At 48.2% G+C, this 25,407-nt stretch overlaps 1 protein-coding gene across 1 annotated transcript in view; it reads right to left on the bottom strand.

Annotated features, from left to right (window-relative positions):
- SIPA1L1 (signal induced proliferation associated 1 like 1) overlaps window positions 1-24,279 on the bottom strand; it is a 502,483-nt gene extending 478,204 nt beyond the window's left edge. The window contains exons 1-2 of the mRNA XM_060418233.1: window positions 24,144-24,279; window positions 5,102-5,379 (exon numbers count right to left, since the gene is read on the bottom strand). The gene's annotated coding sequence lies outside the window, so the exon portion shown is untranslated. The remainder of the gene's footprint in view (window positions 1-5,101; window positions 5,380-24,143) is intronic.
- Between the last annotated feature and the right edge of the window lie 1,128 nt (window positions 24,280-25,407).

Raw genomic sequence — 25,407 nt, 5'->3', positions numbered from 1 at the left:
CTCACCTAATTTGTTGGTTCTTTCCACAAATCAAAGAAATAGAAATTAAGAATAAATAATTATCAGGTGACCAGATCTCCTCCCTAGCTTTCCCTTCAGTAAGCCCACAAACTAACTGTGTGAACACAATAGCATATGAAGAAAATTGCAAGAAGTCAACAAACCTACACAGAAGCCTGCACAGTGGGGGATGGCAACAACTATGACCTCCCATCTCAATGATTAACTGAGATTGCGTCCCCTTTTCACTTTAAAAACTTTCATAGCCAAGCAGAGTCTTCAGAGTTGGGTTTTGGGAGCCCCTGAATCCACTATCTCTCCAGGTTGCTGGCATTCTGATTAAAAGCAACTTTCCTTTCTACCCAAATCTCTCTTGCATGTTGATTTTCAAGCTGTGAGCAGCCAGACACGACTGGGTAACACTTATTCCTGTCCAGTGGTAACAGCCTGGACCACAGAACAGTATAAATCAGAACCAGAGCTCTGGCCCAGTTCCCCACTAGGCATGATCCTGGGAGAGTTACGTATTCCCTCCCAATTATTAATATCAGTTTACTCATCTATGAAACGGGCATCAAATTCTCCCTCTATCCGATGGTTTCTGTGAGAATTAAATGAGCTGATTCACACAAAGAACTCAGTTTAGTGACATAATATATGTGCAAATAAATGTAAGCAATTATGATAAAAATAGCTACTCCACAATTCAGATTTTGGACTACTTTTCATTAGCACTGTCTTCAAATGCTGGCTCGTTTGTTTAATCATACCTTCACATGAAACTTAGAGTGAGCACTTTGCTGTTTTAAGGAATTTGCATTTCTTAACCAATAAATCTTTTTAACAGTGCTCTGTGGATATCAAGAGCAATAAAGATAAGTGTTGTCACAGAAAATCCCTGTGTAAGAGATGGGAGAACTAGACCCATAGATGAGGGAGGTTGACACAATTTACAATTACTTTTTTGAGAAATCAGCTCCTCTTCCAAATCGAGGTAATTTTGTACCCTCAGGAAGACATATTTCAAATTCTTCCTGGAAATGACATTTCTAAAAATCAAATGTCTAACCAAATCATCTATGCCCTTGAACTAAATCTGGGAAACTCTGAGTTATGATATTATGTACCTAATACAGCAGGAATGAGCTTAAAGTAATTCTCCACAGACAGACTGACAGAATAGGCTGTCCTTTGTATATATTCTGAGATGATGTCATTGTCTCATTGGGAGGGGGCCAGGAATTGTGATCGGACTGGGCCCCAGCAATGATGGATGGCTCCTCTCACCTGGACCCTCCAAGAACAATAACCCCTTTGTGAGGTATCAGGCCTTTCTTCTGGTGAAAGGAAGCAGGAGCTTAATCGTAAGAAGGCTCTCACCACCAAGGCTAAAGGCCACAAATAGGCACAGCCAGCCCCTGAGAATGCTCCCACCAAGACAGACACAGCCACTACCCTCCTGGAGCTTACACTCTAGTGGGAAAGACAGCAAATACATGATTGGGCAAACATCATAAACTAATTACAACCATGATGAGCCCTGTGAAGTACAGAGCAGCATTGAGTTTTATACTGGGACCTGATGGGAAGGGGGAGGGGAGGTCAGGCATGAAATTGAAAATGCAATTTTGATATCAAAACAAGCATAGACACTTGATGTAGAAGACACCCTTGCTTCAGTGTTAAAGATCAAGGTGGAGACGCCAGAGAAATCACATTGGCCTGGGGTGGGGCTGGTTTAGCAGGAAGAGTTTGAGAAACCCTGGCTGGGGCGCAGCAGGCCTGGGCTCCAGGCGTGGAGCCCTCCAGAGGTGAAAGCTCTCTAGAGAAAGGAGAAGACACCTACTGGCTGGCTGGAAGGCAGCCCAGGGCCGGGAGATCCCTGGCCCAGACTGGCAGCCAGCAGTTCCTTTACCTGTGAGGCATTCTCCACATTCTCCACGCAGTTTTCAGTTTTGTGTCCTCAGCCCAGGCAGCTCGCCTTGCTTCAGGTTATCATCTGATCTTCCTTCAGGGTGTAGATGAAGTGGCTCATCCTGGGACACCAAGCAGCCAGGGCGGGTGCAGTAGGAGAGCGGGATGTGGAACGGGGCAGACCTCTGACCCATTCCCCTTTCCTGCTGGCAATTGTCAACTTATCAGCTACTTGTCTGTTCTAAGTCCACCCCCCAGGGCACGGGAGGCTCAAAGCGTCTGCCTTCTGAGGTCAGCCATTCTCTGAACACTACCCACACTCCTCTGCCCCCAGCCTGGCATCTTCAGATGCCTCTGACCAGACCGGCGTGAGGCATTTCTGAGAAAATGTGGAGAAGGGCCACTCAGGTTGCCGTTGGATCAAGAGCTACCGGCGGTGAGAAAAATGGATGCACAGAGGGCAGCTTTTTCTTTCACTAACTGTGTGCTATGGAAACACCTGGAAGAATCTCACCCGCTCCTGCCCTCAAGGTAAAATCAGTTGCAGGAGAATCTTGGGCACCAGGAAAGCTCCCGGCACAGGAGAACCCAAATGCTTCTAGGGACTCACCCCAGAACTACTGAATCCCTGAATTCCTGAGGATCGCCAAACCCAAACAGACCCTAAGTAAAATGTATTAAAGAATAACTGAAAAATGAAAATGACCCCTTAAAAACTTTAATAATTCTATTACTTGGCATGCATGCTAAGGTTTCTTCAGTTGTGTCTGACTCTCTGTGATCCCATGGACTGTAGCCCGCCAGGCTCCTCTGTCCATGGGTTTCTCCAGGCAAGAATACTGGAGTAGGTTGCAATGCCCTCCTCCAGGGGATCTTCTCACCCCAGGGACTGAACTCGTGTCTCCTGCATATCTTGCACTGGCAGGCAGTTTGTTTACCACTAGCGCCATCTGGGAAGCCCGTCTATTACTATAAGACTCCAGTTAACTGTAATGGTCGCTCACTTCTTTAGATCCCTTTGAGATAGCCTGGGACCTGGCACCTGAGGCCCTTTACTGAAGGGCTTGCCCCTGGGTAACATCTCCTCCAGCAACAGAACACAAAGAAACTATAGAGGACTAAAAATAACTGCACACATGCGCAGCTGGGACAAATTATCAACAATAAGGTACAACATGCCGCCCCAAACCGACCGCCATTTCTGAGGTGCAGAGAGCAAAAGTGGGGCTCTGCACATGGTCCCTGCACATGGCACCACCAACCCGGTGGGCAGACCGCCTAAACCTCCCTGGGCTCAACCCACAGATCCACCCCTAGCCTCTTTAAAGAACCAGCCTGCCCTCCACAGAGAGTGAGCAAGGGAAGCTGGTCTTTGTTTTCACTTCTAATAAAGTCTTGCTTGAATTCCTAGTCTGGCCTCTTACCAATTTCTATTGATTAAACAGTCCAGGGACCTAGGTCGCTAGTACCTTGACAAGCATCATCAGCAATTGTCAGAATCATTCATTACATATAAGGAAGTCTTTATGTTTGTGAGCGTAATTACAACGAGCAGGAAATGTTTGTGACAATCCATGGGTGCTATAATTAACCTCACACTCCCTGAGGTATGCACACCTGTACACCAGCTCCACCATAAAATCTGATGCCTTAAGATACAGAATACATTTTTTAAATGCTAAGAATTTAATTCGTGGTACATTTCAAACCAATTGGAGAAAGGAGGAAATATCCAATAAATGGTATTGGGGTGATAAGCTACCTGCTTTAGGGCAGAGAAAATTGAGCCTCTACTACCCCACCATACACTTGATCCAATAATGAATTCCTTATGAGTAAAGAGCTAAACATAAAACAAAACCATCAACTTTAAAATATCTGTATATAGAAGAGAATTTCTGAGTTAAGAAAAGTCTTAACAAGACTTCAAACCTGGAAACTTTAAATAAGCAGAGATTCGATTACGTGAAAATGGCAAACTTTGCAACAAAAAGATGCCATGAACAAAATTAAAAACAATGGCACAGCCAGTGTGGAAAAGTGTAGAGTTCCCCCTCCCCCAAAATTAAAAATAGAACTTCCTATAATCCAGCAATTCCATCTCTGGGTATATATTTAAGTGAAACGAAATTATCATCTCCAGGAGATGTCTGCACTCCCAGTTATGGCAGCAATATTCACAATAGCCAAGGTATGGAAATAACCTAAGCTTCTTTGAGGGATGGATAGAGAAATGAAATATGGTATATATATTCTTTGGTCACAAAAAAGAAGGAAACCCTGCCATTTGCAAAAACATGGGACCCTGAGGGCATTATACTAAGGGAAATAAGTCAGACAGAGAAAGATGAATACTATATGATCTCACTTACATGTAGGATCTTCTAAAGCCAAACTCAGAGAAGCAGAGAGTAGAAAAGTGATTGCCAGGGGCAAACAAGGGGGAAATGAGGATACACATTCCAGCTACAAGATGAATGGATTAATATTGAGGAAAAGTATAGTTCAACATATTCAAATGTGAAGGGAAAAACAACCACTAGAAAATGAGCAAAGAGTGGAAATAGACAACTCTAAAAGAAAATACTGTGAAATTAGCCAATAAACACAAACACTTGACCTCACCAATAAACAAGGAAATGCATGAAAACGATGAACTACATTTTGAAAATTCACCAGATCAACAAAGGAAAAAAAGCTTAATAATAATATTAAGAGTTGTTGAGGATTTGGAAGGTCAGGCACACTGCTGACATCTGTGTACCCTGATGAAGGCATTTTTCAATGTAAATTGGCAGTATCTATCAGAAATCGTAAGGTGCACGTGTTCTGCTTTAACAGTTAATTTCTAGAAACCTATTATTCAGAAATATACATATGTGCAAAGACATGTGCATAAGGATAAATATCACAACATTAATTGTAATAGAAAAACATTTTGAAGACATTCAAAAATACACCAAGAGTTTAAACATATTATGGCATGAAATGCCATATAGTTGTTAGAAGGAGTGGGATAGGCTTATATATACTGCATGTAAAGGTTTCTGAGGCAGATTAAGGGAGCAGAGCAAGCTGCAGAACAAGATGCGAACATTCTATGCTTCTGTGCATATATATTTTCATTCACACACACACACGCAGGCAAATTTATCAGACAGGGAACTGAAGCGTTGAGAGCAGTTACCTCTGGGCGGAAAGTCATCCTAAGAGGAGGTAGAAGGAGATGTCATCTCATTCCCCAAACTTTCAACTTTCTTTCCCAGCTGTGCTCCTCTCTGCAGGAAGATACAGTCCCACACTGTCGATCTCGGGAATGGCATGTGACTTGCTTTGGCCAAAGAAGTGATGTTGGTCACTTTTGTGCAAAGTTTTAGAAGTCAGGACCTCATCTGTCTTGTCATCTTCTGCCACCAGATTGACAGTGTTCCAGATAGAGGCTAGGTGTTCCCATCAGCTTTGGTTCTGGAGTGAAAAAAGCAAGAAGCAGAGCTTGTAGCCAACTTGTGAAAAACATGTGCTGTGAATAAGAAATAAACATTTATTGCAATAAGCCACTGAGAGTTTGGGTGGTGGGGTGTGTGTGTGTGTGTGTTACTGCAGTGTAACATGTCCTACTTTGACTGATACAAGTAAAGACTACCTCTACAGGTTTCCATTGTATATTTCTCTACTGTATAAGCAGTTTGCAATATATATACTCATATATTACTCGTATAATAGCTAATTTTTGAAAATTGACTTCTTAGTAAAATTACAAATGACTACATGTCAAGGACCTTGTTGATTATTGATGAATAGAGACTGCAAAGCTATATCTTGGAATTCCAAGGGCAATGTTCCATGCTTTCCTGAGATCTGTGGACCAACACACCACGGCTACAGCCTGTGCAAGCACGCTCAGGCGCCCAATCGTGTCCAACTCTTTGTGACCCCATGGACTATAGCCCGCCAGGCTCCTGTGTCCGTACTAAAGATGGGTTGCCATTTCCTACTCCAGGGGATCTTCCCAATCCAGGGATCAAACTGGCATCCCCTGCATTGCAGGCGGATTCTTTACTGCTGAGCCACTGGGGAAGCCCCGGCGATGGCCTGTAGTGCTGGGAAAAGGTACAAGGTATGTTGTCAGACTAGTCGCCAAGAAATATGGTGGCTAAATGAACATGTGAGAATTCTTCTTGTGTACGTTAGTCAGGGAGGTCAGGGCAGTAAGCATTCTACCCCCAACCGCAGTGCCAAAGGGTATTCAAATAAACGGTGGGACCACGGTGGTTACTTTTACAGATACTGGGAGACATGGTTCTTTCCTAACAGGGATTGAGTAGCAATTATCACTGACTCATAGTTGTCTGAATATGTCAGTCTCATCAGATGTGTCTGGAACACAAATAATTGAAGAACCATTGACCCAGGAAATAGAGCAGAAAATTGCTCTGTACTTCCTGGTGGCTACTGCCCCTTGCTCAAATTCCAGACTTATTCATTGATCGCACACCTCTGCCATGCCAGGTACTATCACTGGTATCAACCCTACACACAATCTTAGTTCTCAAACTCACAGCCCAGATCAACAACACATACTGTGAGGGGGTGTAACAGTAATAGCAGTAGCAACCCTTTCTTAAGGGGGTAGTAGTTTCCAAGCACTGTGCCTGGTATACATTACTTTTAATTAAAAACAAAATCCTGCAAACCGAATACAATTACCACTCCTTTTTTGAATGAAGAAACTGACATGAAGAGAAATGCAGGAAACTCCTTTGGTTCTGGCAGCCTCTAGGTAAGGGTCGGTCTCAGGTTTCTTTTGTTGTATGAGTTACCTTCTCAGCAAAAGGATGATTAATAATATTAAAAGCATCAGAGGGGAAGTGACAGAGCCTTGAATCAGAACCTTAACCTACAGACCAGGGCACAGAGACCCAGCTTGTCCCCAGAGGGCAAGGCAGAGGCTGGCTAGTGGCCAGTCTGCTGATCTGACTTGGGTTAGCTCTGGTTAGCATTCCTCCCATGTCTGCCCACACGCCCTCCTTCTCTTAGTGCTGGAAGTAAACATCTGCCTTGCTTGGGGCATGAGGGTAGGAGGAAAGAAAGTCCTCACAATACGTCTGCTGTTTTGCAAGGAATTCCAGAAGATGTAGATCTGGGTTGTGGCAGCACACGGGGCCCCAAGATCCAGCCCCTCAAACCCCTTCCATGGCTGAGGCTGGGGAATCAGTCTTGTGTATTTGCCATCAGCTCAGTACTCTGTTTAACCTTCTCTCTAGTTAAGCACTCAGCACAGAGAAACACCCTAGGAAATTAAACTCAGGGCTGTTCTTGGCTCTTTAAGGAAGTTTATCTAAACAAGGACATGCAGGGCTCCCAGCCTCAAGATTGTAATCAGGTGGCTTGTTTTCCCACCCAGCTGGGGAACAGAGAATAGTGAGTAGAGGATGGTTCACCAAAGAGTCTGAAAGGTCCTAGGCAAGATGCTGCGGGGGTGTTCTCCTCTCCTGTGCGCTCTTCAGGGCTGAGGTCATGGGGTTCAGCTGGCCTTTGTGCCATAGACTGGCCAGGCTCCCACGGCACTCAGAACAGAGCCAGGGGCTTCTAAGTCAGATGAAATTCTGGACAACCTACAGGACGGCAAGTCAGATTCTGATGACTGGCTCAGCAGATGAACCATTGTGGATGGAAGCAAGGGGAAAAATGGAGGTTCATGCAGGTCTTCCAACAGGCGCTCCAGCTGGTGATGAAACAGCAAATAAGAGAAAGAAAACTTGAACAAGAGGTGAAAAAGATACAAGGATGCTCCTAGGACCCATGGCTTCTCCCCAGGATGTGAGAAAACTGCACAAACATTTTGACGGAGCATCAGGTGGCGGTGGTTTTTCATCAGAGTTATGATTCAATGAACTGGAGCACTGAATTTACCCTAGCGTCAGATTTTATCTTGATAGTGTTAGAAATGACTCTGCACCTTTATGGACTCATTTAAGGGCAGAAGGGGTCAATTTTCCAGTTGTACTTAACTGTGTTCTTTAGGGGAAATTTTGTGTCCTTGTGAAGCTAGTCTGCAGAATCTCAGGGGGCAGTTACCCTCAGGGTTGTGCAAATGGGCACCCCTTGCAGCTTGTCCTCAGGTGCCTCACTGGTCTCACCCTAGACACAGCCCTGGGATCAAGCACAGTGCCAAGGGGGAGAGGAAGCCCTCAGTCACTGAATGAATAAAGGCACAACAAATGAGGTGTAGAAGAAGGAACGTCCTGGGAAGGCTCTAGATCCTGAATGTTTTCACAGCCTGTGAATACTTTGGTTTCAGAAGACTCATGTGGAGGTAAATGAGTGCAACCTTTAGTGTTGTGGTCATCCTAGTCAGCTCAGACTGCTCTAACAAACTACTACAGACAGACATTTATTTCTCACAGTCCTGGAGGCTGGACGTTCACAATTGAGGTGCCAGCAAGTTCAGGTGCTGGAGAGGGCCTCTTCCTGGCCTATAGATGTCTGCCTTCTTACTATATCCTCACTTGGCAGAGAGAGAGCGCTCTGGTCTATCCTCCTTTTCTTACAAGGACACCAATTCCATTATGGAGGGCTTTAACTCTGTGACCTCAAATAATCCTAATCGCCTCCCAAAGGCTTCCCCTCTGAACATCATCATGTTGGGGAGTTAAGCCTTCAACATATGAATTCTGGTGAGATGTAAACATTTAGTCCACGTCAGTAGCGTATTAAGATTACATGTTTTGGGGACTTGCCTGGTGGTCCAGTGGTTAAGACAATCCAGGGGACATGGGTTCAATTCCTCGTTGGGGAACTAAGATCCCACATGCCGCGGAGCAACCGAGGCCATGTGCTGCAACTACCAAGCCCACACTCTCGGCGCGTGCCACAATCACCAAGCCCACACTCTGAGCGCGTGCCACACTCCTGAGCCCGAGCGCCTAATTAGAGTCCCTGCACTGCCAGGAAAGACCCCTCATGGCGCAGTGAAGATCGTGCTTGCCACAACTAAGACCCACCCCAACCAAATAAATAATAAATGCAAAAAAGAAGAGATTACATGTTTGGGGGTCTCTGCTTCTGTACGGAAATTTGATCACTAAGAGAGACAGAATTCTCAGATGGTTCCCAAGATTCCCACCCCCTAGTGTGCATACTCTGTGTAAACCCCTTCCTTGAGGTGAGTGGGCCTGACCTAATCAGGTAAGCCTTTAAAGAGGGTCTAGCAGCCGCAGATGGAAGAAGTCAGAGAGATTGGAAATGCGAGAGAGATTTTTCTGGGGCCTTGCAGGAGCTAACAGCTATGTTTCAAGAGGGCCTATGGAGGGGCTTCTCTTGTAGTTCAGCTGGTAAAGAATCCACCTGCAATGTGGGAGACCTGGGTTTGATCCCTAGGTTGGGAAGATCCCCTGGAGGAGGGAAAGGCTACCCACTCCAGTATTCTGGCCTGGAGAATTCCATGGACTGTACAGTCCATGTGGAGAAGGCAATGGCACCCCACTCCAGTACTCTTGCCTGGAAAATCCCATGGACGGAGGAGCCTGGTGGGCTACAGTCCATGGGGTCGCTAAGAGTCGGACACAACTGAGCGACTTCACTTCCACTTTTCACTCTCATGCACTGGAGAAGGAAATGGCAACCCACTCCAGTGTTCTTGCCTGGAGAATCCCAGGGACGGGGGAGCCTGGTGGGCTGCCGTCTATGCGGTCGCACAGAGTCGGACATGACTGAAGCGACTTAGCAGTAGCAGCAGCAGCAGTACAGTCCATGGGGTCACAAAGAGTCAGACATGACTGAGCAACTTTCATGGAAGGGATCACACGGTGAGGAAATGTAGGAGGCTTCTAAGAGCTAAGAACAGTTCCCAGCAACAGCTGAAAAGAGAAGGGACCCTTAACCCTACACCGAAAAGTAACTAAGTTCTGCCTAAAGCTATGTGAGCTTGGAAGAGAACCTCACACTTCAAGTGAGGTCCCAGCCTGGAGGACACTTTGATTTCACCTCGTGAGACCCTAATCAGAGAACCCAGCCATACCATGATCAGACTTCTGATTTAGAATGCTGTGATAATAAATTCATAGTGTTTTCATCCACTACATGTATGGTAGTCTGTTACAAGGCCTGGAAAACCAATACAATCTCCTTTCGGCAGATCAGCCCACATCTCTGAGTCTTTTTATCTTACTAAAAACAGCTTCTAGTTGGCTGTTGATTACATCTTCTCATATATTAATACACAACCTCTTTTCTTTCTTCTGTCTTTTCCCCCCTAATGTTTCCTTCGGGAATTTACATAGTAATTCAAGTCTGCTGTGCACACATTGTTATTTTAACACCATTTAACGCGGAAACTATATTATCTTCTCCTCAACCTCTACAAAGCATCTGCAGGGCACACATCATTGTGAGGCTACTGGTCTCCTCCCTCCCACCCCATGTTCCAGGCTTCTAAAGCTTAACATTATGTTTATTACATAACAGCAGGACGTAAGCCCAAACAACCTGCTGCCGGGCTTTCAAATATAGCAACTGCAGAAATCTCCTCGGGGCTTGACGAAGAGCCACTTCAAATGTCTTCTAATTTCAGCGGTTTTCTGGTCGATAGAAAACAAGGTCTAAAAATGGCTCTGCAGGTGAAGGGCACCATGGAAACCCACCCATCTCCTGTGACGTTGTGGAGGGAGGGGTGGGCTTCCCTCAACAAGGACACAGTGCGGAGGGGAGGTAGGGAAAGAACCGAGGGCCCTCTGGTTTTGGGGATTTGCAGGCATCCTCTCAAGGAGAATTGCCTTGTGTGAACCGATCTCAGGGGAGAAAATGGAAAAGTCCTGGAAGTGAAGCCCTTCCAGGCTGGCACCTCAGTAATGGTCTCTCCTTTTGTTTCCTTTTCTGATTGATGGGACCATTGGCTATTGTAGTCACCAAGGGGATTCTTGACTGCATCAAGAGCCGACTGTCTGGCTTGAAAACAAAGTCGCTCAGTCATGTCCGACTCTTTGCAACCCCATGGGCTATACAGTCCATGGAATTCCATACAGTCCATGGAATTCTCCAGGCCAGAATATTGTAGTGGGTAGCCGTTACCTTCTCCAGGGGTTTAAGAATAGGGAATTTCTTGGCTTGGAAATCTGTCGAATAAGGGTTGGGCTGCTCGTTTGACTCCCATCCCTGCCATGTTGGTTCTATTCTTGGGCCCCAGCTCCCCACACAGCACCTGTCTCTTCTCCACTCACCCTCAAATCTCTGGGCTTGCCCTCATAGGAAAAGGGTGCCTCTTTCTCCAACTTCAGCCATCTACCTTGGGCTGACTGGTTGGGGCTGGGTCACACACCACTCTCCTAAATCATTACCATGGCCAGGAGACAAAACCCATTGTTTGGCTAGGAAGGGCAGGTATCCACTTCCAGAACAGGAGTATGAGGCCACAGGACTTGAGGGGGTGGGGGAAGAATGGATTCCCAGAGAATAATCAAGTGTCACCAGAAGAGGGTGGAATGAACAGTGGGCAGGCCAGGACAACCAATGTCCTCGCCACCTTGCCGTCTGACCTACTCTAATGCGGGGTATTTGGGACCTGGAGAGGCAATCGGGAGCGCGGTGTCTCTCTGCGTCTCTATGCTTCCCCTGAGCCACCTGCAATCCTATAGGGTCTTCTGTGTGTGTGTGCCTTTCACCCAGGTCACCAGCAAGAAGCAGAGTCAAAGCGTAAATTTGTAACACATTCTGCTCTGCTCTGGGCCTTCTAATTTCCTCTCTTGGCTATAAGGCAGTGGAAATTTCTATGTTCCTCTGAGAGTAGACTGCCTTCCCTTCCTGATACACAGAAGATCTGGGGACCACAGGAAGACTTCACACTGGAGATCTGTCCTGCCACGTGCAGGAGTCTAGCTGCAGCAAAGCGGAGGCTGGGGGAACCCTGTGTCCCAGGCTTTGGGGCTCACACTGATGCTGGGGCTATGATGTCTCTCCACGGGGTTGCTCTGTCCCCACTCATGACCTACCAGACCCACCACCTTTCTGTAGGACCTTTCTGGGCCCACTTCCAATGGGGTCTTCCTTGAGCATCTGTCCGGGGTGCCATGACCCCTGCTTTCTGGACTGGGGCAGGGGGACAGCCCTCATAAGTTGCTTCTAACTGAGCCCCAGCCCACAGCAGACAGAGCAAATACTCAGTGACAGTTCAAGGTATGCCCCCCACCTCAACCCCACTCCCTTCAACAACGTCCATTTCTGCTTTGCCAGTGAGATTTCCCTGTTCCATCAAAGGGTTAAACAGCTTTTGACTGGGAAGGTAGCAGATCTTCCTGATGTAGGACACATGTTGGAAACTGGTCTCTTAGCAGAGGGGTATGCTATACGTAAAAGGAAAGTGCCAATTAGTTTTACCCAATTTTATTAATATTGGGTCTATTATAAAATCACGCTAAAATGCACATTAATATTATAATGAGGTACTATCTCACACCAGTCAGAACACCCATCACTGAAAAGTTTACAAATAACAAGCACTGGAAAGGGTGTGGAGAAAAGGGAACACTCTCATACCATCGGTGGGAATGTAAATTGGTACAGCTACTAGGGAAAACAGTAAGGAGTTTCCTCAAAAAACTAAAAATAGAGTCACCATATGATCCAGCAATCCCACTCCTCGGCACATATCCAGCCAAAACTATAATTCAAAAAGATATATGCAGCCCAATGTTCATAGCAGCACTGTTTACAATAACCAAGACATGGGAAAAAACCTAAATGTCCATCTACCGATAAATGGATTAAAAAATGTGGTAAATATATACAAAAGAGTATTACTTAGTCATAAAAAAGAATGAAATAATGCCATTTTCAGCAACATGGATAGACCTAGAGATTATTGTACTAAGTGAAGTCAGTCAGAAAGAAAAAGACAAATTCCATATGACATCTTACATGCTGATGCTAAAATATGGCACAAATGGGGCTTCCCAGGTGGTGCTTGTGGTAAAGAACCTTCCTGCCAATGTGGGAGGCATAAGAGATACATGGCAGGCTGCAGTCCACAAGGCACTGTTATGCAGCACAGGGAACTATATTCAATATCCTGTAATAAACCATAATGGAAAAGAATATGAAAAATAATATGTATATATGTGTATATAACTGAATGGCTTTGCTGTATACCAGAAACTAATAACATTACACATCAGCTATTCGTCAATAAAAAGTAAAAATAAATAAAGCCATTCTAATATATAACAGTATACCTTAAAATGTATCCTAGTGGGATTATCTATGTGATTAATGGCATTCAAATCATTAATTTTATATTTAACATAAATCAAATTGAATGATTCATTTATGTATTAAACTTGTATTTACTGAATATATAATAAGTGCTTGGTTACGAGCCAAGGGATGCAAAGAGGTTTAACACTTACGTCTCCCCCAGATGTTTATAATCTACTAGATGAAATAAGTGCATTGCACAAAAATAGCTAAACATGATTCTATTACAGAATCAGTCTGTTTCTTTAAAAAGACAGTTTAAGTTCACCTAGCTCCCAACTTGAAGAGTTTAACTGAAATTAGCTAAGGTTTGGCTCAGGTATCTGGTATAAAAAGGGCCACTCAGAATCTCTGAGTACCAGGAAAGATTCCAGAGGTTGGCAAGAGAGCCGTGGTGTTGAAAGGAATCCTTTAGCTTCAGAGTGAAATCAGAATCTTTGACTCCTCTGAAAGAAGCTGTGTGAAACTCAATGAAGAAAATTACTGAGTCAATTCTCGATCTTTTGGCTTTAGAGCAAGGCATATGCGGAAAAGCAGCAGGAATGTCAGATTTTTCAAAGGGACATTAGCCATTTGGAGAATGCGCTGGTCAGCAGAGAATCCGTTATAGGAGACGAGTCATATGAAGTCTGGACAGAGACGAGTGAGGGGACATGTGCTGGGCTCTGATAGTGTCTGCTAGAGTCACCACCGGGAAGGTGTCTCAAGGTGCTGTGTCCCAAGTTTAAACATCCCTGGAAAGGGCCTTGGTCAGAGGTCACCCTTGGGCCAGTCAATCAGGGCCAAGAGGGGCGAGTTAAGTCACACAGAATAGCTGCTGATTTTGTAGTAGCTGTGTGGGGAAGGTAATTTTGTGAATTAGGTACTCTCAGGGGGTGGGTGGGGGTGGGGAAGAACAGGACAGACAAAAACCTGTGTTCAGTATTTCTGCCTTGAGCTGGAGAGATTTCAGTAGCACAACTTCAGGTCCTGACACTCAGCATTGAGTTACTCTTGCAGTTCCTATGACTTGGGTATTAAGCCCCAGTTCTAAAAAGTAAGCTGTGGATGAGAAAACAAATCTCCACCTGGATTGTTGATACTGAGCATGGTTCTTCACCCTGCACGTTATGAGTTCCCACTCTTGTAACCTCCCCGGTAACTCAGTCTTTCCAGAACTGGACTTCTTGGGGCAGAGGTCCTTATTCTGAACCTGGGCTTATGTCCTAAGCTTCACTATCTTCTGGGAGACTTTCCTGATGTCAACACGTGACTTCCAGCCTTTTCCTGGATCCCCAGCTGCCACCCCTTAAGCTCTGCATCTGCCCTCTTCCTGCTGCGGTTAACGGAGTCAGGATCACTACCTCACCAAGGCTGCCTTTGAAACCAAGTTCAGTGTGAGGGCTTTGCAGAGCCTTGGTGGGGAGTGATGTGATAGAGTCTGAGTCACTGTTCTTGGAGACAGTTGGCACCAAAGTTGCCTGGGAAAGCAGAGTGACCCCAAGTGATTTTTCAGGGAGTGCTTACATTTTTCCTGACTTCCTTGTCTGTCCATACAGAGGCACAGGGGATTTGAGTGGGGAGGCAAGTGGCTGCCATGGTGCCTTCCCTGGCCGCTCAGACAGTAAAGAATCTGCCTGCAATGCAGGAAACCTGGGTTTGACTCCTGGGTAGGGAAGATCCTCTAGAGAAAGGAATGGCAACCCACCCTAGTATTCTTGCCTGGAGAATCCCATAGACAGAGGAGCCTGGCAGACTACAGTCCATGGGGTCACAAACAGTAGACACAACTGAGCAACTAACACAACATGAAGCTTCAAAAGTAGTTAAGACTTGACAGCTTTAAACACCAGGATAAGAAAATCTTACTGTGGATCCTGCCGTAGATATTTGGCCAATTTACGAGAATGCTTGAAAACCACACACAACATGCAAATCACACGACACCCAACAGACAGCCCTGGAGGGGTGGGACCCTTCGGAAATCTCCATGGGGGTCTGTGACATCTCCTGCCCTTCCAAGGGGGTCAGAGTGAGAGAGGGCCGTGAGTGAAGACTGAGAGTAGCCTGACAGCGTGAACCATTTCTTCGACCCCTGAACACCCCCTTTCCAATGATGCGAAAAGACAGCTCAGCATCCATGCTGTTTCCAGGACTCCTAGAGATGACTTTGGAGACAGAGGCCAGACCACGGTGCTCAAGTGGTGTGTCAGAAGAGGTTTCTACTACGCTCTGGAGAGTGAAAGTCAAAGTCTCTCATTTGTGTCCTACTCTTTGAAACCCCATGGACTATATAGTCCACGGAATTCTCCAGGCCAGAATACTGGATTGGGTAGCTTTTCCCTTCTCCAGGGAATCGTCCCAACCCTGGGATCGAACCCAGGTCTCCCGCATTGTGAGAAGATTCTTTACCAGCTGAGCCACAAGGGAAGCCCAAGAATACTGGAATGGGTAGCCTTTCCCTTCTCCAGTGGATCTTTCCGACCCAGGAATTGAACTGGGGTCTCCTGCATTGCAGGTGGATTCTTTACCAACTGAGCTATCAGGGAAGCCCCCTAGGGAGTGAAGAAATGATCAAAACATCCAGTTTTTAAAACTCTAAGAATATAAGGTCCGTCTAGTCAAGGCTATGGTTTTCCAGTAGTCATGTATGGATGTGAGTTGGACTGTGAAGAAGGCTGAGCACCAAAGAATTGATGCTTTTGAACTGTGGTGCTGGAGAAGACTCTTGAGAGTCCCTTGGACTGCAAGGAGATCAACCCTGGGATTTCTTTGGAAAGAATGATGCTAAAGCTGAAACTCCAGTACTTTGGCCACCTCATGAGAAGAGTTGACTCATTGGAAAAGACTTTGATGCTGGGAGGGATTGGGGGCAGGAGAAGAAGGGGACGACAGAGGATGAGATGGCTGGATGGCATCACTGACTTGATGGACGTGAGTCTGAGTGAACTCCAGGAGTTGGTGATGGACAGGGAGGCCCGGCATGCTGCGATTCATGGGGTTGCAAAGAGTCAGACACGACTGAGCCGACTGGACTGAACTGAACTGACTGAAGAATATGAGACAATGATCTCCAAATCCCTAGACTTAAAACAAAAAACAAACCCTCCCCCACAACTGTCAAAAGGAAGAGAAGTAGAGAGCTACAGCCCTGGACATCTCTTTGTTCTTTCTGTTTTGATTGTGGATAACCAGCTGCGTGAGTTTTGGTGGCTAAAACACAGCAGCGTAGGAGGAAGCTGGGTCTTGAAGGCAGTCCATCTTGGAGGGATCCCAGCTGGCCCTTTCTTGTGTGAGCTTGGACAATTCATATAACCTCTTAAGCTTTCATGTCCTTATCTGGAAAATAGACATACTAGAATCTGCCTGATGTGAAAGTGCAAGTGAAAGAATGCATAGAAATTCTTACATTCTTGGCACACAGGAGAATCTGAGGATAAGTGTTCTGTGAAAGGAAGAGGGTGCAAGGTGGAACAGGATGAAAGCAGGTATCTGAGGAAGGTGTCACCACTGGTCTAAAACCACTGAGAGCAAGCTCCTTAGGTTCTAGCTTTGTCCTGCTTGTCCTTGAATCTCCAGCCCCCGGTGCGGATCTTGCACAGAGCGGACACTCTGAAAATGTTGGTTAGACTGAATGGTGCCCTAGCTGGACCCACGTTAGGGAGAGGTTTGCAAAAGGGGAAGGGAGGCAGGTGAGAGAGAAAAGGACAGAGAGTCAGGAGTGAGGCAGCTGGCAGGGATGAAGGGCATGCAGGGTGACAAAGCCCGAGTGAGAGGGATGGAGATTCCAGAGGATAAATGGTAACTTTGACCTGTCTCTAGAGTCCCCATAAAACTAACGGACTTGTGATGGAATTGTTTCCAAAGTGTTTGGGGAGCCAGATGGGAAGCTTATGTCATTGTGTTCCCTTGCAAGCTCAAAATAATGGGTCCCGTTCCTGCCTGCGGGGGAAGGTAGGCATCCTCCACCGCTCTGTGTCCATCATTGCTGTAGCGGAGCCTTCCCATCCTCTCTGCAGATGCCTTTTGGAAGCGCTACCTGCCCTGCAAGGCAGTCCTGGGGCAGCTGGGTGGGGGAATGTGCTGCCAGGTAGAGTAGGCACGGAGAACTAAACGTTCCAGCCTTATAACAAAAGATTCATCCCACACCCCCTACCGGAAGTGAACATAGCACCAGAAGCTAACCAAGTCCTCAGGCTGGGTGCCTGGAGGGCTTTTAGGTCTTAGCCACACAGGAAAGCTACTGGAAAACTGCAATGTTGCACAAATACAAAGATTTGTTAGTTAATAGTGTGGGAAGTGGAGAAGGAAATGGCAACCCACTCCAGTATTCTTGCCTGGAGAATCCTGTGGACAGAGGAGCCTGGTGGGCTGCTGTCCATGGGGTTGCACAGAATTGGACACAACTGAAGCGACTTAGCATGCATGCATGCATTGGAGAAGGAAATTGCAATCCACTCCAGTGTTCTTGCCTGGAGAATACCAGGGACGGCGGAGCCTGGTGCGCTGCCAAATATGGGGTTGCAAAGAGTCAGACATGACTGAAGAAACTTAGCAGCAGCAGCAGTGTGGGGAGAAGAAAGACACACCAGACCAGGAACTTTAACAAGGTCCTTCAGCTGTTTTGCATATCATCCTGTGTTTCAGAGAGGTCCATCAACTTTGGATCTGAGTATTTCCCCGGGCATAACCAGGATAGCTTCCCTGACCCAACTTGGGTCAAAGTGACCTCATGCTTGGGACTTCGCTGGTGGTCCAGTGCTTAAGAATCTGCTTTGTAATACAGGGGACTTGGGTCTGATCCCTGGTCGGGGAACTAGGATCCCACATGCTGTGGAACAACTAAGCCCGAGTGCCACAACTACTGAGCCTGCACACTCCAGAGCTCCTGCACCAAAAGTGGAGGGTCCGTGTGCACATCGAAAGATTGCACATAATGCAGCTAAGACCCGAGGTAGCCAAGAACTGAGAGACGGAAGAGGAATGTGCATTGATTAACAAGCATCACCAGTGCCTTTTTCCTCTGCTGGAATTCTTTAGGTCTTAAGAAATGTGCTTAAGGGCCTCTCGTCCCTGGCCACAATGGCTGGATTGTTTATTTCCAGTGAGCGGGCTTCCTTTCACCGCCTCCACGCCCTCTCTGTGGTAGGTAGGGTAATGGTGCCCTTTCCACATAGGAAAAGACACACCAGCTTCTCTCCATTGATGCAAACTATCTGGATGAAGGACGTCATTAAGGAAAACTCTGGGCCCCCAGCGTTGGGCAGCTGGGGTCTTTGCCTAACCCAATCCCCTCAGTATGGCTCACATGAAACAGAGACACTTGGACTTCCCTGGTGGTCTGGAGGTTAAGAATCCGCCTGCCAGTGCAGGGGAAACAGGTTCAATCCCTGGTCCGGGAAGATCCCACATGCCGCAGAGCAACTAAACCCATGTGCCACAGCTATTGAGCCTGTGCTCCACAATCACAGAAGCCACCACAATGAGAAGCCTGCACCCCACAATTAGGGAGAAGCCCCAGCTCGTCGGAACTAGAGAAAACTCAGTGTGCAGCAGCGAAGACCCAGAACGCAGCCAAAGACCTATAATAAAATAAATTTAAAACAAAACCGAGACACTGGCAGCTGTGGTGTGACCACAGACAGAGGTGTAGACCAAAACACTCCAACCCCATGGCTACAGATCCACTTCCTTACACCAGGGTTTTCAAATTCCAGCAGATATCTGAGTCAGCTAGAGGGCTTGTCAAACACAGACTGTCAGCCCTCATTCCCAGAGTTTGTGACACAGGGCACTGGGGTGGGGCCTCTGCCTTTCTAACACGCTCCCCAGAGATACTGCCGGTCCAAGGATTATATGCTGAGAAAATATTGCCTTAGACAGATGTTCGGCTTCTCAAAGCCAAGGATAAAAAGCAATACCTTTGAGATGAGCCCTGCAACTGCTATTAGCCTTAATGATACAAAATGATCTCGGGTTTGTTTTTTGTGTTTTGTTTTTTTCAGCTTACCCAGATCAGAAAAGGGGAAAGGAGGAAGAAAAGGTAAGTTTCAGGGAGGAGAAGACCTGGGAAAGAATGCAATATGAGGCCTGTTGTTCAGAGGAGAAGGCTGATGGGTGTCACAAAGGGAGGTCGTGGGAGGAGAGCCGGAAGGAACCTGGGTGCTGAGGTGGGCAGAGGAAGACAAGTTTGAGAGCCGATTGTTGGGCAGCGAAAAGCACACTGGACTTGGAGTCCAAACACCTGCAGGTCTCTCCCATGAGGCCTTGCAGCTGCTGGCAGCAGCTAAGAAAGTATCCACTCTGAAGTCAGAGCAGATCTGACAGCCCTCGAGGGCAGAGCCTGCCAGGTTTCTGGGTGGGTGAGCCCGGTCCAGGGCCCTGTGCCCAGCGCTCTATTTGTACTGGGCCTGAGACCCAGGGCAGGAAGCCACCAGCCCTGCAGAGTGCTCTGGCAACCCCCTGCCGATTTCTCCAGGCTCCCGGCAGGCTTGCGGAGGGTGAGCGTGGGCAGCCATGACTCAACCAGCCTCGCGGGGAGGCAGAGGCTGCCACTGCAACCCACGCTGCCACGGAAATAGGCTAAATCGATCCCAGATCCCTGGAGGGGCAGAGAACAAGCTGCCCGCCACCAGGGAGCTGGGAATGCTTCTGGGTTCAGAAACCCAGTCGGTGAGCACAGCCTGAGCTGTGCTGGTCACGGAGCCAGCTGGAGACCAGCAGCAAAGAAGTAGATACAGCTACCTGAGCAGGCGGCAAGGGGTGACAGACTCCCCACCCCTGCTGCCTGTGTCTGATGGTAGCAGCAGGGTTGGGGGGTTGTCAGGGGGCACACAGGGCCCTTGGGCTCTAGGCGGACCAGTCCATGCAGGTCCTCCACCTAAATCTGGGAGGAGGGAAATCTGTGCTTACTGGTGGGGTGGAGAGAAGAGACGAGAACCTGACTCTTCACTCTTCTTGCTCTAATTCTATGAAGCTGCTCCCTCACCACATGACATGACCACAAATACACCCCAAGAAGAGGAGGAAACTGAGGCCAATGACCTAAGCAAAGTCCCACAGTTTTCAGAGGCAAGAGTCAGGCTGGCCTCCTAATATCCTGGGCACTAATCCCTCATCGTTTTTCTACTAGACTGCAACTTAGCAGCAGCAGCTGCATCTCAAGGAAACAATTTGATGAGTCTTGAGCAATTGGCTTTGCCTTCAATATCTGCTCTCTGGGGCAGTGGATGGTGCAATTAATAACATACTCTGGGGCTTCCCTGGTGGTCCAGTGGTTAAGAATCCACTTGCCAATGCAGGGGGCATGGGTTTGATCCCTGACCTGGGAAAATCCCACATGCCACAGGGCAATTAAGCCCGTGGGCCACAACTACTGAAGCCGGCACCCTAGAGCCGATGCCCTGCAACGAGAGAAGCCACAGCAATGAGAAGCCTGAGCACCTCATCTAGAGTACAGCCCTTGCTCACAACTCAGGAAAGCCTGCACGCAGCAGTGAAGACCCAGGGCAGCCAAAAATAAAGAAAACAATAAGACATACTCTGCTCTTCCCAAGAGCCACAGTGAGACTTTAGCCAGCTTTCCCTGCCTTCATCAGCTCCTAAGCCAGGTGATCTACCAATCAGACAGTGGAAACCCCAGGAGTTTCCAGTTTCCCCAACATCCATCCATTATGGCGTCCTGGGAACAGAGCTGGAAGGTGGCGTCTGGAGTCTTTAGGCCAGCCCTCCCTGGGGTGCAGGATGTCTGCCCTCACTGGTGCCACCTGGTGATTCTCGGGCCATTTCCCCTTGTCCCGTCTATGGAGTCCCAGCTGAGGCTCACACCTGGCTGTGGTGGCTTTGGTACATCCTCAAGCCCCAAGGTCCCTCAACCCTCCTCACACCCACTGCGGCCTCTTTGGACCTGGCCCTTCCTCGCGCCCCGTGCCTGCAGAGGGCACAGTGAGGGACTTTCCCATTTCATGCGTGAGATGAAGGCTCCTGGGCGGGTCTCTACCTCCTTCCTGTCTTCCTCCTCCCTTGTCCTGTTTCAGGAAAATCCCTTCTGCATTCAAGATCCCTTCCCTCCCCTCACCTGTCTTTAATCCACTAATTATCTCCCTTCTCCTAATGGTTCATCTTCTGCTTCCCTGTGAGCTCTCCTCAGACTATAACCATGTTTCTCTCTCTCCCATATTTAAAAAAACAAACAAACATCTAAACCAAACATGTGTTCCACTCTAGTTACTCTCCTTCCCTCATGGCAAAGCTTCTTCTCAGAGCAGCTTGCACTTTTTCTCTCTCCTTTCTTACTTCCCAAGGGGTCCAGATCCCTCCCTATGTTGCCCAGCATCTCTACTCTCCACTCAGTTCCCCCTTGCTGGTATCCACCATGTGCACATCAACACCTGTGACTATCTCAGGTGTTCGAACACGTCTAGTCCTCCAGGCGCCAGAGGGAGCTGGGCTTCAAGTAGGATAGTCCCAGCTGCACACCTCTTGAGCCCCAGACCCATTGTACTTGTGTTCAAGGTTTCCTCAACTTCAACCTTTGCCCTCCGCAAGACAAGCTGAGCCCCAGGGCCCTTTGCTGCAGCGCTTGCACCCGAAACACCACTCCTCAAGCAACAAAATACAAAGAAATTGTATGGGACTAAAAATGACTGTGTGCACACACAGTCAGGGCAAATTCTGGCCCCCAAGGATAGAAAAAGTTATACAACAACTCAACTGCTACTTTTGAGGAGTCTGGAGCAAAAGCAGGGTACTAAGCATACCCCTTGCACACGCCAGCACCTAAAGGGTGGACAAAAGCCTCTGCCCGACCCCTGGACACATCCCTACCCTCACCCCATATAAGGAACAAGTTCGCCTTCCCCTCTTGGAGTGAGCAAGCAAGGGAATCTGTTGTTTGTGCTTTCCCTCCTGCTGCAGCTGGGGCCCCAGTAGAGCCTTGCTTGAATTTCTGGTCTGGCCTCTCGTCAATTTCTATTGACTGGGAAAGGCCAAGAGCCCTGGTTCGTCGTGTCCGACTCTGAGACCTCACAGACAGCAGCCCACCAGGCTCGCCTGTCCCTGGGATTCTCCAGGCAAGAACACTGGAGTGGGTTGCCATTTCCTTCCCCAATCCATGAAAGTGAAAAGTGAAAGTGAAGTCGCTCAGCCGTGTCTGACTCTTAGCAACCCTATTGACTGCACCCTACCAGGCACCTCCATCCATGGGATTTTGCAGGTAAGAGTACTGGAGTGGGGTGCCATTGCCTTCTCCACGTAACATCCCTACCCACCCCCAACTCCCAAGTTGGGCTGTATGCCAGTCCACAGGACCAACCAAGAGAAGGGATGTCGGATACCCCTTCATCTTCTCTGAACCTTTCCCTACCAAAAATATTCTATCCTCCCCAAGTTACAGAAGAAAATTTCCATTGTGTGGCAGATGGGCGAGCAGAGACCCTCTGTGTGTATGGTAGGGAAAAGACGACCGGGCTCCTTCAGGGGCGCCGACGGCAGGAGCTGTCCACCCAGCCACCCTGAGTCAATTCTTGTGGAATGGAAGAGAATCCTCCCCACAGGACCCTTAGGAGGTAAAAGGAGAGGGTCTAATTCTTAGTCTTGGAGCTGAAGGGTAGGCTTGGAAAGATGTGAAAGATAATGTTTTCTTTGATCAAAGTTTATAGCCAAGAAACACCAGGGAGGAAGGGTGGGTTTGTCTCCTGGGGAGGCCCCTCCTGTACCAGGTTTACAGGGTCTGATTTCAGAGTGGAGGGTATCAGGCCTCCCTTTCTGGACACTGGCATCCCCTGAGGGGCCAGTCCTAGCATCGGCCGCCTCCCTTGGGAGCATGTGGCCCAGCCAGAGGAGCCTGGGCTCTGAGAGTCCAGAGAGGCGGTTCGCACCAGAGTGGGCCCACGGCCAGGACCCCAGCAGAAAAGGGCCTGCGTCTGCTCAGGGCACTCGGGAGACGCAGAAGCTCTGGACTGAGGGTGCCTGCTAGAACGGCAAGGCCGTTCTGCGACACCAGAGCCCAGGCTGGCAGTTTCTTCTCCCCTGGCTTTTGGTGCCCACGCTCCATACCTGAACTTGGCCAGGCTCCTGGGAAATGTGCAGAAAAGCCAACAGACTTCCAGCCTCATGCAGATTCTTTCCGAAGCCCTTCTATATCCACCAAAATGGAGCCACTCACATTTCAAAGGGACCTTACAGCCCAGGGGTCAGCCCCCTTCTTGCAGACATCCGTCAGCGGATCCATCTGTCTGGCTTGAGCAGTTCCCAGAACAGAAGGTTCTTTGTTCAATTAGGGGACCTCTAGAGGGCACTTTGGTTAATAGAAACTTCTTCCTGATTTTGACCTAAAATCTGCCCCCTTATGACTTCTGCCTAGCTGGTCCTTTTTCTTCCTCTTGGAAGAAAATGTCTGCTCAATTATCTCATCGGTCTCACGGTAGCCAGAGGAGGTGAGGGTGGAATTATTGGCTTCTTTTATAGAAAGTGGATAAGCTGGGGAAGTTAAGGTGCTTTGAAAAAGCTTCAGCTGAAGTCGGAGCTAGAACCCAAGTGTCTTAACTTCCCTGGCCAGTTCCCCTGCTAATACTCTGCCTTTCTCAATCTTTGCCCATTATTATCAAGGACCTACTGTGTGCAGCTGGAATACCAGGTTGGGGTTGGAGGCATGGGAAGCCTGGACTCTCTTTTCAGAGAGTCACCAATTCTAGCTCAGGACAAACAGACACACACACACACACACACACACATACACAGGATTCGAAACACTTGCCCAGCCAACAGACTGGGTGACCTCACCTTCACCCCCAAAGGTCAGCCTTCTTCCTTACTTTCGGCTGCTCCCCTAGCACAGGCTGACAGGTAGGAAAGGGAGAATGTAGAAGAGATAATTTTAACCACAGAAGAGCCTGAACTTGAAGATGAAAAAAGGCCTGAAGAGGAGTTTGAAAATGATAGCTGTCAACACTGGGCTTGGAAAGACAGAGAGCTGGTGGGTGTGTGGGTGGGAGGGTGCTCACCGCTGCCAAAGCTTCGCCGTGTGGTGGCAGGGAAGGAGGGAAGCGGGGCTGGCAATGCCGGAACTGCAAACCAGAACCACCGAGACCTGATCCCAGAAAAGGCAGGCCCCAGCAACTTCCCAGCACCTGGATAATTGGGCCGGGCTCCACCTCCCCCCAAGGATGTGTTTTCATCTGTCTTAAAGGCACAGTGCCCCGACTCGGTGTCTGGTTGAGTATCCAGCTAACAGCACTGACGCTTGGTACTCCAGGTTTCACGTTCTCTCGCTTGGACAGCAACACTTACTCCACCGAATCATTTAGGCGCAGAGAGACCCAGGCTCCACTCTCTCCAGCCTGTGGATGCTGGAGAGGGAAAACCCAGGGTTTTGACTTTAATTGTACACATTGCTCAACAGTCACTGAGGCCAAGGGCGGGGAAGCTAGTCATGTCAAAGGGCAGCAGCCCCGCTTCTTAATTTGACCAAGTGGCAGGAGGAGTCTTCCCCCCTCAAGATGGGCAGAGAAAACGGGGCTTCTCAAACCATCTTAGCAGATTGCCTTCAAAACAACTGTTTCGAAGAGTTCCTGGGCTGAAAGCCAAGTTACTGTGAGGGAGGGAGGGGGTGGCAGTTGTCAGAGGGAGGGCGGGCAGATGTCAGATGGTGTGGGCCCCCTGAGCGAGCGACAGTAGCAACCCACCTCGGATGACAGGAGGATGCGCTTCTCAGAGGCACACTCTGGATAGAGAAACATCAGCGTTCATCCAGGGAGGATGGCAATGGGGAAGCCTGTCCAACTCAAAGGTGCCCAGTCTTGCCTCGGGCGCATCCCAGCGTAGACCAGGCTTCACCTCCTGTGTGTCGGGGACTGTGGCCTCTCCCCTGTGCCCCCTGGGCCTTCCTGGCATGTTCGGGGCTCTTCCCACTTTCTTCCCACCTCATCCTCCCCTGAACTCAGAAAACACGCTGATACAGCACAGAGGACTAACCAGATGTCAGCTCATGTGTCTCCCTGCTCAAGGCCACCCAGCAATCCTCACGTTACTCATATTCTTACAGCGGCCCCCAGCACCTCCCTTGACTCACCACCTGCTTCTCTTAGCCTCATCTCCCTCCATCTCGGCCTCCTCGAGGCCTCCTCGCTTTTCCTCAAACACACCGAGCAGGCTTCTGACTTACGGCCTTTACACAGCTGTATGTGGTTAATGCCTTCATCCCCTTCACATCTTTGCTTAAAATACATGTTCACAAATGTTCACAGCAGCATTGTCCACAACTGCTGA

Source organism: Ovis aries, chromosome 7, assembly GCF_016772045.2.
Source record: "Ovis aries strain OAR_USU_Benz2616 breed Rambouillet chromosome 7, ARS-UI_Ramb_v3.0, whole genome shotgun sequence".
NCBI lineage: Eukaryota > Metazoa > Chordata > Mammalia > Artiodactyla > Bovidae > Ovis > Ovis aries.
Note: the sequence above shows the minus strand (reverse complement) of the source record. Positions and strands in the feature narration are given on the sequence as shown.